The sequence below is a fragment of the Anser brachyrhynchus genome, assembly GCF_964034855.1.
Source record: "Anser brachyrhynchus genome assembly, chromosome: 3".
Classification (NCBI taxonomy): Eukaryota; Metazoa; Chordata; class Aves; order Anseriformes; family Anatidae; genus Anser; species Anser brachyrhynchus.
This window is the reverse complement of record NC_137696.1, coordinates 112,027,778-112,041,388: the sequence shown is the minus strand read 5'-3', so window position 1 is coordinate 112,041,388 and position 13,611 is coordinate 112,027,778. Positions and strand designations below refer to the sequence as shown.

At 38.1% G+C, this 13,611-nt stretch overlaps 1 long non-coding RNA gene across 3 annotated transcripts in view; it reads right to left on the bottom strand.

Moving 5' to 3' along the window:
- Positions 1-13,611, bottom strand: part of LOC308193460 — a 47,268-nt gene that overhangs the window by 20,025 nt on the left and 13,632 nt on the right. For 2 of the 3 annotated variants that reach the window (XR_013949650.1, XR_013949652.1), the window contains exon 2: positions 1,253-1,367. This is a non-coding gene — a long non-coding RNA (uncharacterized lncRNA). Of the gene's footprint in view, positions 1-1,252; positions 1,368-1,704; positions 1,862-13,611 lie in introns of all 3 variants that reach the window. The other variant, XR_013949651.1, reaches the window with a different exon arrangement.

Genomic DNA, 13,611 nt, shown 5'->3' with positions numbered 1-13,611 from the left:
GCCCCCAAGCAGTCTTCTGTGTATGCTGTGAAAAAAAAAAAATATATATATATATATCAGGAAATACGTGATAGCATATGGAAAGGTGGATGATAAAACCTCTCAAATAAAAAATCTGTAAGGGGCAAGATACCAAAATCTGCTGGAAAAAAAAAAAAAAGGTACAATGCAGACACAGACCATGTTTGGAAAAGCACCGGATGTACCTTACAAGCTTCCAAGCCCTTTTAAGTAATGAATTTGTGTGTTTTCCCTTTTGTCCTTTTTCTTTTTCTTCCAAAGGATGATTAGTTTCCAAGCATTACCAAAGTGTGCAAAAGTATTATGTACATGCAAAGACATTGCTAAGTGTTGTAGAAGTCTGTCATCAATTATATTTCAAGCAATTACTTTGATATCATCTTTCCTTTGTTTACAGTAGGCTACCATGAACAAGGATGTCCCTCAGGAAAAAGGATTTGGGGAGGGGAGAGAACATAGGAAGAAAAGGCTCTGAAAGCAATATTTGGCTTGAAGCTTTTTCTAAGAAAAAAAAAAAATGAATCATGCACAAAGTTTTCAGTGCAACAAAAGAAATCTTGTTAGCTCGCCAAAAAGGTTTGTTATAGCTATGACAGGAAACAGGAGAAAAAGAGGTGGGATCCAGAAGATTTTAAGAATTAAAAAGAAAAAAAAAAAAAAAGTCTGCAGATTTTGAAGTAGCTTCTCTAGTGTGCATGTTGTTTGTTGTTTTATTTTATTTTATTTTTCCTTGGCAGATATGTTTTCTTTGGGTAGTTGATAAAATAATAATTGAATAATAATTGGTTCCATGTTCAGCACTGGTTTGGCTTTGGCCTCAGTTCCTGAATGCAAGGAAAAAGGAATGTAGTTTACAGTCACGCTTTTCCTTTTTTTTTTTTTTTTTTTTTTTTGGTAACAATCTGAAGAATGAAAGTATGATTCATTTCATAACAAGGAAATGATGCTGCGGCTACATGTAGAGCAGGCCTTCTTGCACTGCACTTGCTTGCATCCCACCATGAGCAGTGGAGGAGAAGTGCCTACATTGGCAGAGCAGGGATGTCTGCACCTCGTCTGGGGAGCAGAGGAGCTGAGAGATGAGCCCATCAGGGCTAAGGCTAGGATCTGGATTGTGCTGCTGCATCTAATCTCAGGTTTCTGGCAAACTAGCCAATGGAGAAAACTGCAAATTTGTGGTGCAAAACAAATGAGAAATGCTGCAAGATCCACACTGGGACCAGAGTGAGACCTCTAAAAGGTGAGAGGATCTTGGTCGGCTGTGCAATGGCAGTATCTCTTTCTTCCATCTAGCAAGTATGCTCCACCATCCTTCCTCTGTAGTCGTGGCAGTGGCTGCCTGTACTCTGTTAAATGAGAAGGAAGCTTTTAGCTTTCTGGAATAACATTAAATGGTGTACAGCCTTAACACAATCTTTACAGACCACCAAAGACTCAGAAGCTACTGACCTTATCAAGATACAGAACAACCCAGACACCATCTTGATACTTCTAAGACACTGTTATTGGTACATCTTGAAGGTAATCTCCTCTAGACCAGCAAAGTTTGAAAGCTTTAAAATCAGTCTTTAAAATTATAAAACACAGCATGATTCTGCAGCTGGTACTAATATGAATTGGCCCACCTAGCTATCCAAAGTACAATGATAATGCATTGGAGCCATCTAAACCAAACATACATACTGATAAAACATCTTTCATAGGGTGATTTTGGTACTCCAATTGCATCTTCATGATAGTCAGGACCTAAAGATGTGACCAAAGTCTCAGGGCTTCCTCTTGCCTCTATGTACCGAAACATCCTGAAAAGCCAGAATCAGACCTCTAACATCCAGTCCACCTGTAAAAGCAGCATGCAGAAAAATCCTTAAGACACCGGAAAACAGTTCCTTGCTTAATGTAAGCATTTAAGCGTGTGAATGGATCTAATATCTAAGAGTCCTGTACCATCTCAATGAAGTAGGACTTTAATGCACCTTGACAGATAGTTAGGAATCAGAAGATTGTCATTATATAACACTATCAAAATCCTTTCATAGTTCTTTATTTTTTTCCTTTAGTCATAGGAAATATGGTTTTCAACATCTAAATGTACTCTCCTGATATAATTATGAAATCACAATTTAGGAAAACAATATTCTTTGTTCTTTGCAGGTCTCCCCTATGAGGAATGATGGCTGCTGCAGTATGTTTATTTAAGTACCGTGCTTAAACTAGACTCTAGCTCCCACGTGACTCACTAGCTCAGCTTTCATTGCCCCTGGCTCTTTTTTATTATTTACCTTGCTTCTGAAGTTCCTTGTAAGGAGATTAGAATCCTTTACCAAAAAAATACAGTGAGTTTGGGGCTCATTTAAAATGCAGTTATTCACCCTGCAAAGGAAGGATGAATAACTTGGTGACTGAGTGACAAGCCAGCTTTATTGCCTCCTATGTGACATTGGCCAAGCTGGTACAGGACCACTGACCATGTCTCACTCATAGCAGGACAGAGGCAGAATAAGAAGGTGATGGAGGAGAGAAAGAGAAGAGAGAAAGAAACATGATGAGTGAAAAATCATTCAAAGTATTTGAACCTGTCTGTAGAGTGATTATGAAATGGATCTGTGGCTTTGAACAGGCTTCCAGAATGACTGGAGAACCTGCAACACGACAGAGGTCAGGAATGAGAATCTGTCTTTCAGACACTGCCATGATGTGAGGAGACATCTGCCAGCTCAGGAGGGAGTCTGAAGCTTAGGAAGATAATTGAAGCAGTAATAAAATCTCATTCAGGGACCCATTTTAGGTGAGCACTTTCATCTGCAGCTACATTTCAGAGCAAGAGATGCCTTTCCTACATTTCAATATTAAGCAAATGATGCAGATACAACACTTTTCCCAGCCCCCCTTACAGCATACTAAGCAAAACAGGCAGGTGGAGTCTTTTGAGCTAATGACAGACAAAAATCATCATCTAGCAACTGGTGGTGCCTAATAGATGCCTGCAGATGCCTAATTAGTGTTCATAAAGCCCTTGAATCCCTTAGATGAAGTCAGTATACAGTAAAAGCGCAAATTATTATTATTATGGGTAGCAATTGCTTCAGAAAACAATTTTGACTATTCTAAAAAAAAAAAAAAAGTATTTTATTAATCCTTTTGCTAAAATGGAATTGAGTACAGACCAATTGAGAATGTTTTTTTTTTCCTCACACATTAATTATTGTGCTCTTGTGTAAACAGTAACAAACCCATGCTAAAAGGTGCTTAGGAGTCTCAGGATTTTGGATTTTTAACAAAATTTAAGAATCCCGTTAAATCTGACAGAAAGTTGGAAAAATGAGTAACCATCAATGTGTCTGAATATTTAAAGTGGGCTATTTGGTAATGCTACAGAGCTGCTAAGAGAATTCTATGTCCTTTCCTTGTCCCTGACCCTTAAACTGCTTTGCATCTGGATATTTAAATACTTTGCACAGCTGTGTCTTGCAGACTTCGCCTTTCTCCATCTGCTTGTTTGTTTTCCTGTTTTTATTTTTCAGGCTGCTATTTTGTGTAAGCAAAATTATCCTTTTATGTCTCCTTTGCCTCTGTTGTTTCTTCTAGATATTGTAAACTACGGCATCTGTGGTACTTCTGCCATTATAGATTTATATTCTACTAGGTAGTGTGGGATAAAGATAAGAAGTCTCAATAGAACACGAGTCTGATGCCCTAGCCTTACATATAAATCCCCAAAGCTTTTAGCTGAAATTTTCTACAAAGTATAAGTATAAACGACTCCTGTTGATTTTTTAAAAAATAAATATTATAGGTCAACAGAAGAAGAGAAGCTACTGGCTATTTCAGAGAAGAAAATTACTCTTTACATTAGCAAGAGTGAAACTTTTTTTTTTTTTTTTTGTCAGATAATCTGAATGCTCTGACAACAAATCTTCCTCCAAATTGGATGCATGACCTACGAAAAGTAAGGATTCAGATTTGAATTTTAAATCATTTCTCTGTCTTTTGGTCAGCATGTTTGCACAATGAAAGGATGTGTCCTGACCTTTTTATCTTTGGAGAGTGGGAAGTAACTTCGGATTTAGAGATTTCTCTCTTATATCCTAGAAACTGGGCCAAATTTTTAACCTCTATCTCCCAGTTATTTTGGGATTACTGAACTTCACTTACTCTGAAGCATTTCATGAAGGAAGTTAAAAATTAACACCCCTGCTTAGCTATATACTTGAAAACGATCTCAGTTTTCAGCACAAAGAGATGTTCTTTGCTTAGTTAGGGTGGTCCAAAAATAATATATATATATATATATATATATTTGATGTGTTATGTTCTAAGAATCTGATAATGACTTTTGATGGACTTTCTGGATGACTCTGTTAGGTCAGGATCATGGTACAATATACCAGATACCAGAAACACGTATCATAGGACAAAAGATAGGGGCCACATACCAAAAAACCAAAGTGTTTATAATATCCTACAGGTTTCATATTCATTAATGCAGCCCTAAACCTTTGTTCCCTGTGAGTGGTATCCTGTGCAAAGCCGCATCAATATGAAACAAATTGCAAGATCAGAATCTTACCTGCTTAGAGAAATCTCTCAGATTACCTTAAAATTTAATTGGTCGGGTTTTGTAATAGCTGTTATATCCTGTTGAATTGTGAAATATTAAGAACAAGGCAGCAAAACATGCCCTACTGAACAGAAGATTAGGAAACAGGAATCACTGAAATATAATTCTGGATGACCTTGGGGAGAAGGAGGGGAAAGAAGTTAGTGCCAAATTTTTACTGTAGGTTCTGATTGTGATCTTTGCCCTTTGACACAGCTTGCATTCAATTCATGGGTGGTACATGGAACTTCTAGCTCCCGTTGACTCCAGTAAAGTCTTAGAAAGGTCAAGAAGGCCTGAGCCTTGCAGAGAAATCTAACCATGCCCAGGTAATTCCTGATACTTCTAAAAATAATGAGCACACAACACTTTGAAACAGAAACCTTAAAGGGAAAAAACATCAAACAACAACAAAAAAAAAAAAAAAAAAAAAAACAAAAAAAAACAGCATCAAGTTTAGGTTAAGTAACTTTTGGGTTCACATTTTATTTACTCACAAGTTCTTCTAGATTCACAGATGTTAGAGAAGTAATAATAATAATAAATTAATTTAGCTGATGTACATCTCCTGCTTATCACATATGCCTACTATTTCCCCACATTACCCTTGAACTGAACTCAGTAATTTGTGTTTGACAGAAGAAGGTAATTTTTGTCTGTATGACACCATTCATCAGCTCCTCCAAAGTCAGTGCCTGTAGCCTATTGTGTACTAATTTTAATTAGGCCATGGCTGCATTAATAGTTGTTGCTGGTTTGCTATTTTGTATTTGTGCTTAGGAATCCCAGTTGTGAACCATTTTGCTCTCAGTGTTCAGAAGTGCAGCAAGAATTTATTCCCTGCCTCCCACAGATTACAGTCTAAAATAATTCAATGGGGAACAGTAAACTCCCCATGCTTTCTTACAGTATTCTAAAGGCTAATGCTTTGGTTAGAAAGGTACTAATGGATTATTATTGCTAATACTAATTAAGGAAACATGAAAGATTCAACACAATTTCTTAAAGAAAGCTTACTGAAAATGAAGAGCTAAGGTCTCGTTCTTATCCATTTTGGATTAAAGCTCTACCTAAGCAGTGCAAGGAGAGGAAACATAATAAACTCACTGGCCAGCCCTGAGGACTGAGGCACCTGAAAGTTTTTATATTCCCATCTCAGCAAGTGTCAATACTATCCCTGAATGTGACTTTTGTTATATTTACTTGGTAAGTTTGCTAGTTATTCTGAAGTGCAATGATTTATGTACCCATAATAATGGCACATTAGGAACAGTGTGTGTTTTACAACTTGAGGCCGTAGGTATACATGACAGCAAATGTTGGCTTTAGGGCTCCTGATACCAGTTCAAAACGCCAAAGACAGTTGATGCAAAAGGCTGATTCTAAGTCATGTCATTCAACTGTCTCCAATTTGTTCAAAAACAGCCGAAGGGTTAACTTTGTACCAACAGGCTTTGTACCAGAGAAGGTATTGTTCATCTACATCATCCCATCTTAATACCAGCACTTATATCACTTGTTCTCCCATCTCTGGAAAAAAACATAATGCCAAAATAAATTCTGATGTGTGTACTCTGGCTAATGTGACAGAAATACAGACATCTGACTGAAGCTAGGCTGGATCACATTTGTTCACACAGGACAGATTTTGCTACTGATCACTAACAAACATAGCATTAATGATCGCATAACTGTAGTGTAACCTGGTACTCTGAAGGAAGGAATAGCTTCTTCCTGTCTCACGACACAGCATCTTTTGTCCCAATCAGTATTGATATGAACAACTCCAAGGTGTCCAGAAATACCCCCTGCCCCAACTGAAATACCTTCTTCTTCAAGAATGACTGAATCTGTTAGTGTCCTCCACCCAAACGAATAAGGCATACACTTAACCTCAAACTGAAAAAAAGGAAATAGTTTCATACCTGACAATGGGGTAGATTTTCACTTTCCCCACCCAAATACCACATGGGAAATGTTCTTGGTGGGTAGAGCTAAAACACACCCCAGATAATCCCATGATTGCTCTAGTAGCCAAAACATCCTACGGTGTTTTTACACCATGTCCTCCTAATGAACAGTGTCCTGGGTGAGGCTCTGCGGCTGGCCTTGTTTTCCACATTCTGTAGTTATCTGTGTGTCATTTTCACAGAATTATATGAAAATGCTTTCCAGTTTTTACAGACTTCTTTGGAAGGAACTGTTTTTACCTACAACAAAAGAACGTTTTTGTTTCTTAACAGCACCGAGGATAAGCCAAAATGCACTAATTTCTCCTCACTTGTTAAACATTTAACATATCGCTACCCACACCCTGTAATTTCAAGACTCCTAGGATTTATATTTTAAAAGCATAATTGAAACTTCTTGGCAAGGGCCCTATGACTTCCAGTCAAAATGGTTATAGAAGAAAAATTCTCTGTCTTCATGTAAAAGAAATCCTGCCTAAATTAAAAGCAGTTGATATTAGCTCTTTTTCCCCTATAATAATATCTAGCATTAAGATGACAGCTAAAATATAAGGTGTTCTTGCATTTCAAGGGACTGTGAAAGGAAAAAGGGTTGGTGGGGCTATTTTGGTTATGCCAAGCTGAACTCATATTTTGTCAAAACATCAGTTTGCCCATCTACATATGGAAATGCATTTTTAATTTAAAATTCATTCAACATCTCATATATTAACCCATCATATCATAATAATTCAATGTCTAATCTAGCACAGCAAGGAAGGTTCAAATGTTCCTATTGTGCGTGGTACACTGCAACAGCAGTTTTCTTAAAATTTTAAAATAATTTAGATGAAATGAGCTCATCTACGTTATCTCATTTTCAAGAAAACTGGATGTGGGAGTGTTGCTGGGGTTCATCACTTTTTTCTGTCCTACACGAAAATATGTAAAAGTTCTGGAGAGAAGCAGGTGTCCAAATCATATCAATACAGAGGGCACTTGGCTTCCTATCTTTTAGCAAAATTGATCTGATGAAAGCAGTACAGGGCAAATCTTGTGAGGAAACGTCAAACACCATAACCTATACTGAAATATATGCTTTTCTTTTTTAGTCTCTTAACCTTGTGTTTGTCTAAAGAGATCCTAGAAACTCTCTGTAGCTGTATTGCATCATTTATTTTTTCCCCTGTTTCTGCCAGGCATAAAGCTAGATCCCAAACCAACATCTTTGGCCATGGACCTGGGGCAGTAACAATCCTGTTTCCTTTGCAGAACAGTCATCAAATTTCACAGCCAGTGTTTAGATAGCATTTAGATACTTCCCAGTGCAACGAGTATGCATCTCACTGCCCTCCTCTGCCAGTGAATGTCCCCTTTGCAATAACACCTGACGCATTACAATCCTTATTTCATACTACACATACTACAAACTGTTCTGATTTTGCTTGCAATCCAGTATTTTATTTTCTACATTTCATTAGCTTACAGGGAGAAAAAAAAATGTTGACTGTATTTCATTTCCTGCTCAGTGCTGTTGCCTGTAGGCCAGAGACTGATGGCAGATCTACAATGCCAGATCAAAACGAAAGGACAGATCTGAATTTAAATTATTCAAAGTAGTGTTCAAAAATGGGCTCTCCCTGCTACAATCTGCATTAACAATTACACAATTACACTGATGCAATGGTAGTTCTCAAAGAAAAGCATGAGATTCATGATGGGTACAAAAGCTACTCATCAGTCTACCAAAGTTATGAAATTCTATTGCAAAGGAGATGAGAATGATCACTAATCTTATTGTTTTCATAGTAGCTCTCCTAAAATAGCAATCACTTTCAGTAGGTAAATAAGATTTGGCCTTACAGGAGATAAAAAAAAAAAATTGAAGTTATGCTAGTGAAAAGCCAAATGGACTGCTGTGGTTGCCATGACCTTTTTTTGTAAGCTGTCATCAACCGTGCAGGTCTATCTGTAGTTGAGCTCTAAGACCCTTAGGCAGGGAAATTGTTAACTCATTAGAGAAAGTTTCATCTTTGTTCTAGAATCTGTATAATGCTCAGCAAAAGCAGCCTTAATCCCCTTAATACAAATAAAAATAAATAAAGGTATAATAGTAATGTGGGGTTGGAAGGGACTTCAAAGAACCAGTAGTCTATCTCTTGCTTTGAGGTAGAATTAAATGTGCCCAAGCTATCCATGACAAGTTTGTCCAGACAATTCCTAAAATGGACCTCTCTCTTCAGGAAAAAAAAATGGGACTTTTCATTTACTCTCTGAAGTCTGTCTCACTGCCTAGCTCTTCATATATTTAAAAAGTGTTTCCAATATACAGGTAGAGGGGAGACACAAGGGGAAATACTAATTATGATAAAAAATATTTTGTGTTTTGTTTTTTCTTGGTCAGGATGACTGTGATACACATGCTGATAAGGCAAAGAGAGCCCCAAGTTTCAGCAGGACAGCTTCAGAAAAAGAACACATTATATCTGCATAATCAGAATACTTCTGATGTCAGTGCCTGGTTTCATATGCAGCTATTCAACACTGAGTTACACAGAAAATGCAGTTAAGTAGCTCAGAAGTAAGACTACATGAAATCTCAGTCAGAAATACAATAAAATATCATGAGTGTTTTCTCTCCTATCCTTCCCCAAAGTTTGCATATACAATGTGCTCCCTCTGTTCTGTTCTGGAGGACAACGACATCTGTTTTTTGTCACAGTAAAGAAAATCTTTTATTTTGCTAATATAGATAGTGTGTCCTAGTCCATGATTTCATTGTTGCTAATGTCTACCTTTGGAATTGTAACATGAGAGAGTATCAAACTGTAAAAGCTTCGATATGTTTATTTTGTTGTTGTTGTTTTGTCTGATGGTGTTTATTCGTTTTTAATATGAACCTGGGTAATTGGGTAAATATTCCGTGAAATAACCCATTGTAGAATAAAATTTTGCTTTTTTCACTTGGAGTCCATTCAACACAAACATAAATGTCTTACTGATACAGTTTGGAGGATATTCTTTGTAAATTTAGGTTAGCAAAACCCAAAATCGTGTGTTGACAGACAGGAAAAGCTATGTCTAGATAGGACTGAAAACATGCAGATATAACTGAGCTAGCTCTAATCTTCTAATCATCTACTTAATTCCTGTATTGATGGCAGAAAACCTAACAGAACATTGGTTTTGCTGTGAGCAGAAACCAAGCTCAAGTGCAAGCACAATGTGCAAGCATAATTTTGAGCAAGCAATATTACGCTTGCACATAAACCTGAACACTGACTTGGCAGCTGTATCCTATGGTATGCAGTCTTAAATTAAAACTAGCTTGGTATGTCTTACATGTGCTACAATCACACTTCAGTCTGAAGCCTCCATATAGCCTAAATGGAAGCAGCAATGCATACTTCACACTTAGAAATGGTCTTCCAGATCTGGCCATCTGTGGGACAGATGTGCAACACTTTTCTCACATCCATAGCAAAAACAGTTTCAGACCAACCTTCCTGTTGTGCTTCTTCTCAACGACCCATTTCCAGATCTCACTGATGGTAGCAGTCATGTTGCATGTTTAAGAGCTTTGGACCAATTTTCACCCATCCTGTGCTTAGATCTCCCCCTTGGCTCTCTTGGCAATGTCCCTAATGGGCATAGAAGTGAACAGGCAGGAAGATGACAACTGTGGCACTGAAATGAATGTGCTCCTACTAAAATGGGAAAGCCGTGCAAACCACGAGAACGTGTGTTAAATTTGATCACAAGAGCTATTGGAACAGGAATCCTGGACTGTCAACATACTTTGGGATCTTGTCAGATTTTATCAAACAGGCCCATAATCCCTTCACCACTGTGAGAACCGAACACACACCCTATTGCACTAATAATCTAGAACTGACTACAAGTTAATTGAAAATAAAACATAAGAGCCTTTAGTGCACTTTGCTGTGTGCATTTGCATAACCACTTCCACCCCCCCCCCCAAGCTACTATTTTTATAATATGATCAAAGTGCTGTAGAGAAGAAAACACATCAGGGTGCTCTACCATCATATAAAATGTTTTTCACAACATAAAGTACTCATCCAGTGCTCCACACAGTTGCTAGACTTCACTTTCAGATGAGAAACCTCTGCATGGAGATGATTCTCCACAACATCCATTGGCCCTTCCAGCAAGCAATACCTACCACATGGCACCCAGTATGGACTGAAAAGCAGAGGAGCGCACGGGTCGGTGAAGCTGGAGCCTCACAGCGTTACTATTTAAAAGAAGAAAATGTGCTGCTTTTTTCTGATAATATTTGAGTCAGAGCACTGCACGTTATTACCCTACAAACTACCCTGCTGCTCCTTCTGTAGCTGTAAAATGAAATTGGAACCCATGGAGAAGGGGGTCTAACATAGCTCATTGTGATTACGTACATTTCACCTAACATGTGTCCTCAAATCTTCTGGTGAAAGTAATTATGAAAGTGAAATATATGGTAATATGTGATGACAAGTGCTTGTTTTCCTGCTCAGTCATTGCAGCTCTAGTGTGGGAATATTGGGTGCCATTGTCATATCTTGCTGTAGCTTTGTTTTTGCTAATAATAATAATAAATGCGTGTTGTTAATACTATTAAAACTACTTAAGAGTTTGCAGTTTGTTTTGTGAAGAAATAGTACATGATGAAAAAGAAATGTCTTTACGTTAATCTAGTGCTAACATGACTTGTAGATCTTGTTGTCTGAAATAGACTTTTCATACCAGTTCGGATAAACAAATTTTTTTCTCATTTATTGTACCATGAAGGACAAGACTAGTAACTGTAGATAGACTAAATGAGAGCAATTACTGGTATTGCACAGATATCCATTACAGCCCAGCAGCATTAGCATGTTGTGTCCTGTTTGATGAGAACTCAGCACAGTGGTATTTGCTAATGTTATTACTTCTACAGTCAAAAGAAAGTGAAATGGGTCAAGATTCAGGAACTGTAACCATAGTAATGAGTAGCAGGATTCCAGCGTTTAAAGGAGAACTGTTAATTTTTTGTAGGAGAGAAAAAAACAGGGAAATAATATATAGGAAAAGCATAAAAGACTATAGCCTACCAGCAATGCCAAAGGGCCCAAACCTGCTCCTAGTGAAATTATCTAAAATCCTACTGATTTATTGGAAAGAAGATCAGAGTTTAGTCTAGCAAGTAATAACATTTCTTTATGAATTAAAGTTGCTAGAGAGGATACTCCTGTGCTTGGCGATCCAAGGAGTCCTAGTCAGAACATGAATCTCCTTTCCCCAGTTCTGGCCTTTCCATATGCCCAAACAGAAGGACGCACGCTCCATTCTAAACAGTTAAAGACGGCCCTTGCCAAATGCAATAAGGATTGAAACTTTGACAATTTCAGCATGTTGTGTTTTTTTTTTTTTCTTTTACCAATAAGCAAACATTGCACAACTCTTGAAGAAAAGCCATGTTCCACATTTTCCAAGAATTTTAAGAATCACATAGTTTAACTGTATTTTATTCCCACCATACCAGTTTCCAGGTAATGAAAGCGTATGATCTCATACCATACTACATGAGATTGAAATTCTGTCCTCACACCTATGCAGTACTCATCACTTCAGTAATGTTATATGAATACACTTTAGAACAGAGTTTGTTCTAAGATGCTAAGATTTCAGTTGCTTCCACTTTGACACATAGTAGAATCTAAATTGTAGGCAGGCAGCCAGAGAGCCGCAATTTTTTTCTGCTCTTTACAATTTATTTTTATCTCTTAGATTATTGATTTACTTATTAATCATTTTTAAATATTCCTTAAAATTTGATATTTTTTAACCTGAGCAATTGTATTTGTATTCTCCAATTTTATTTCCAGGATGCTTTGTTACCTTTCCTTTAAGTGTATTGTGCTTCACCAGAGTGCAGTCTCTATCAGTGAATTTTCTGCATCAGAAAGTTAGACAGTTAGTCAAAATTAGCCATCAAAACTCTCCCCATCTGTGGAGAGAAGCAGTGAGGGCAATTGACCTGTCTTTCCTTAGCAGCTACATGAGGAGTCTAGACAAAGAGCTTAAAATAGACAGCTAGCTTTTAAATAGGTAATTCTGGTTTAGGTAATTAACAAATAATAAAAATAAATGGTTGCCAGCCTCCCAGGATGTTGCAGATGTTAACTAAGGAACAAAGGTGCTTTGAGAATGCTGAAATATTTGGTTAATACTGTTCAGCTGTTTCTACTTCTTCTGGTTCTTTTAAGTCCATCTCCCATTTTTGAGTTAGTTCACTTTTGTTAGACATGAAATACGGCTATAGGGTGGTTACATTCTACTTTCTTTCTTGTTACAGACAAACCTCTTCAACCAGGAAATTTGATTATGAAAATCAGGCTTCTGACAGAAATATTAGGTTTCCATTCTTCCAAGGGAAATTATGATGTTCTGGGGCGTCACAACCCCAAGCAGCGCTACAGGCTGGGAGATGAGTGGTTGGAAAGCTGCCTGGCCGATAAGGACCTGGGAATACTGGTTGATAGGCAGCTGAATATGAGCCAGCAGTGTGCTCAGGTGGCCAAGAAGGCCAACAGCATCCTGGCTTGCATAAGAAGCAGTGTGGCCAGCAGGTCTAAGGAGGTGATTTTCCCCCTGTACTCGGCTCTGGTGAGGCCACACCTCAAGTACTGTGTTCAGTTTTGGGCCCTTCGCTACAAGAAGGACATGGAAGTGCTTGAGAGTCCAGAGAAGGGCAACGAAGCTGGTGAGGGGTCTGGAGAACAAGTCTTACGAGGAGCGGCTGAGGGAGCTGGGCTTGTTTAGCCTCGAGAAGAGGAGGCTCAGGGGAGACCTCATCGCTCTCTATAGGTACCTTAAAGGAGGCTGTAGAGAGGTAGGGGTTGGTCTATTCTCCCATGTGCCTGGTGACAGAACGAGGGGGAATGGGCTAAAGTTACGCCAGGGGAGGTTTAGGTTGGATGTTAGGAAGAACTTCTTTACTGAAAGGGTTGTTAGGCATTGGAATGGGCTGCCCAGGGAGGTGGTTGAGTCACCACC